The 3,761-nt window shown below is 42.5% G+C and overlaps 1 non-coding gene across 1 annotated transcript; it reads left to right on the plus strand.

Annotated features, from left to right (window-relative positions):
• The first annotated feature begins 1,954 nt into the window (after positions 1-1,954).
• Positions 1,955-2,060, plus strand: LOC120269635. The gene has a single exon (XR_005539280.1). It is a non-coding gene; the product is annotated as a small nucleolar RNA R71 (small nucleolar RNA).
• The last annotated feature ends 1,701 nt before the right edge of the window (positions 2,061-3,761 follow it).

Below are 3,761 nucleotides of genomic sequence, written 5' to 3' on the forward strand. Positions count from 1 at the left end.
AAACAACAAAGACTTGGGTTACCTCCCAAGAATCTCTTGTTTAACGTCACGTAGCTTAACGTATCTTGTCTCACTCACGAAGGCTCATAGATGAAGGTTTTCCTCTTACTCATAACTTGAAAGCACGATGAACATAGTCTTTTGAAGGTAGAGGGAGAGTTAAAGAGCTTGCTACCACTCAAGGGTTTGTCACCCTTGTTCCATTCGTACACATACCCAACAGTCTTGGGGCGTTTCTTGTGGTGTCTCCTTGCCCGCTTCATCTTCTGGAGCACTTTCTTCACGATCCCAAGCATAGATGGTACCTTTTCCCATAGACCAAATATCAGAATTTCTTCATCCTTCACTCCTTGGTCTAGCAACCCCTCGTACAGGTCCGGATTCAACATTTTCTGCACATATTCATCAATTAGTTCATCTGTAGCATCAAGAAAATAAAGAGTAAAATCAAAGTGCAAACCCTCAGTGTCAACTCCCCACCATCTATGTCGATAAGTGGCTTGGAAGTGCACAAGAATGGCCTCCCAAGTATCAAAGGAACAACTACATCCTCATCGACATCCAACACTATAAAGTCTGTAGGAAATATGTACTTGTCAACCTTGACAAGCACGTCTTCAATGATACTCCTCGGATGTCTCACTGTTTGGTCCGCCAATTGTAATGTCATCCGAGTGGGCCTAGGCTCTCCCAAGCCTAGCTTTTGATAGGAAGAGTATGGCATGATGTTGATACTAGCCTCTAAATCCGCCAATACAATCTCTTCACCTAAGTTATCAATGTTGCACGGGATGATGAAGCTTTCGGGGTCTTTCCTCTTGTTCAGGATGTTCTGTTGTAACACCACCGAACAAGAGGCATCTAAGATCACCCATGCACTCTCTTCCAACTTCCTCTTATTGGTCAAAAGATCCTTCAAAAACTTTGCATACCGAGGTGTTTGAGACAACGCCGCTACAAATGGAATGTTGATGTGCAACTCCTTGAATTGACCCAAGAGCTTCTTGTATTGCTCGTCATTTTGGTCATTCTTCAATCTTGAAGGGTAAGGGATTCTTGGCTTGTAAGGTGGGGGTGCCACCTCCTTTTCCTTGTTGGCTCTCTCCTCAACCTCCACGACCTCGGGTGCTTCAACATTGGTCTTCTCACTCAGAAAGCCCACCCTTGACCTCATGACCAATTATCAAAGTGATCACCTTCACATGTTCTCTCGGGTTAGTCTTGATGTTACTAGGCAAGCTCCCTTGTGGTCTCTCCGATAGAGATTTCGTGATTTGCCCCACTTGATTCTCTAGATTGTGCAATGAAACGGTGTTGTTGTGAATTGTAGCTTCGTTTGACTGAAACCATATATCCAATGATTGAACAAATCTAGCCAAAGCTTTCTCTAGATCGGTCATCCCGGTCTCCAAGCCTGAAACTCGATTCTCCATGTTCGGGGCTTGTTGTTGTTGTTGAAAAACCCGGTAGTGCCATGGCCTTTTGATGCCCTTGGTTACTCCATGAGAAATTGGGGTGGTTTCTCCACCCTTGGTTGTAGGTGTTGCTATATGGATTGCCTTATACTCTTCCCAAATTACCCACTAAAATCTACCTGTTCAGTTGGGGTTGAAGTAGCAACCGAAATAGAATAATCAGATGGCATATGTGAACCCCCACAACCATCACAACTTGTGATAGCGTCTACCCTCGGTGAAGTCAATGTATCCAATTTCTTGCTCAATGCCTCTACTTGGACTGCCAAAGATGTAACCGCATCAATTTCATGGAGTCAGGCCACTTTCTTCTTTTCTTTTGCATTCCATTGGTAGCTATTCATAGCCATTTCTTCTACCAATTGACGGTCTTCTTCGGGGGTCTTGTTCCCCATTGTACATCCTACGACAGCATCTAGAAGTTGTCTTGTACTTGGATTTAACGCATTGTAAAAAGTTGAATGATGATCTATACGGGGAACCCGTGTTATGGACACTTCCGCAAGAGATCCTTGAATCGCTCCCAAGTCTCAAACAAGGATTCAAACTCTATCTGAACAAACGAAGATATCTTATTGCGAAGCTTTGCCGACTTTCCCGGAGGGAAAGTACTTTGCAAGGAAAGCTTTGACCATTTTGTTCCATGTTGTGATGGAAGCTCTTGGCAACGAATTGAGCCACTATTTGGTTCTTCCTTTTAGAGAAAATGGGAAAGCCCTCAATCTTATAGCATCATCCGTAACACCATTGATCTTCAGCATGTCACAAACCTCTAAGAAGTTTTCAATGTGATTGTTTAGATCCTAATCTGCCAAACCATTGAACTGCGCTGATTGCTGTATCATTTGGATGAATGCTGGATTTAGCTCAAAATTTGGAGTTGTAATCGGAGGCAGCATAATACTCGACTATGAGCCCATAACTGCGGGTCTGGCAAAGTCAGAAAGTGTTCTTTGTTGTTCATTCTGCTCTGCCATATTTTTCTAACCCTTAACCTTTTACTTCAACTCGATTTGACGGTTCTTGTGCAGGTTCTTTATCCCTTCTTCTGAGTGTACGTTTAGGTTCAGGATCACTTCCAACCAATATCGAAGGGTTCTCTTCGGTAATAACCTAGAGCTTCACGAAAAGAAAGAAAACAAATCAGAACGATGATAGAATAAGAAAAGGTGAAATAGAATGAATGGTAAAAACCTAAAATAGCAAAAGTGCAAAGTGTTTCCAAAAAGCCTATTCCCCGGCAACGGCGCCAAAAACTTGACAACGGCCCTTGTGTCTAACCCGCAAATGCACGGGTTTTTTGAAGTAATAAATCCCAGGTGAGTGGGTATCGTATCCACATGGAATAGTAAGTAGAAACACAACAATTGCTATCTAACTATGATGAAAATGAATCTGTGGCAGTGTGAATACAATCCCTAGGGTTATTTCTTCAAGTGCAAGACCAACTATAATGTCTCCTAACTGATGCTTAATGATTCATAGAAATCCTAAAATACATTGTCCCAAACTTAAAGTCAGCCGTGACTAACTCTATAATATTCTCCGGTGGAGAAATCGCTCAGTATCAACACCTTACACTGTGTACAATTTCAAGAAGCTCTAGGGATTTCAAGTAATAAACTCTATTCCTATATGTAGATTTAACCCTTTGGTCCAGGCGAAAGACCCCTAGTCACAATTATGGCCCAAGATACTAAGGATTACTTCAACGCTTCACTCTGTTGTTCATGCAACTAAGCCCCAGAAGAGTTCCTCTCTTAGCACTTCATTCTATTGTGACCGCAAAGAATTCTAGGAACATGGAGGTAGGATAAATCACACCGGAGGGGAAAAGGGGACGCTCCGCTACCTCTTGACTCACCCTCTCAACCCTCTCCAATCTAGCATTGTCTAACCCTCATGGTGTGTCACTCATCCACAAAGGCTACCAAGATGGACTCTCAACCCTAGTGTCACTCTAAGGGAGAAATCATTCAACAAGTATTCAAGATTAGAACTCAATTAATGACATCAATTAAGGAAAGCATAATAAAAAGTCAATGAAACAATAACATCCTAGGGTTTACAAGTCCAAGAACCCACTAGGGGGTTTAGTTCTCCATGGAGCAAGACACAATCAATAATGAAATTGAAAGCAAAAACATGTAATCTATAGGAAAACCCCCTCAGTATTCATGTCGATGGTCTTCTTGAGTAGCCTTGTCCTTTCGAAAGGTCCCCTTGTCAAGCTTTAGGGCACACCTCGCCGGATCGGTGCCAACAAAAGCTCCCCTAATAACTATC

The sequence above is a fragment of the Dioscorea cayenensis genome, chromosome 9 (genome assembly GCF_009730915.1).
Source record: "Dioscorea cayenensis subsp. rotundata cultivar TDr96_F1 chromosome 9, TDr96_F1_v2_PseudoChromosome.rev07_lg8_w22 25.fasta, whole genome shotgun sequence".
In the NCBI taxonomy this organism is placed as follows: domain Eukaryota; kingdom Viridiplantae; phylum Streptophyta; class Magnoliopsida; order Dioscoreales; family Dioscoreaceae; genus Dioscorea; species Dioscorea cayenensis.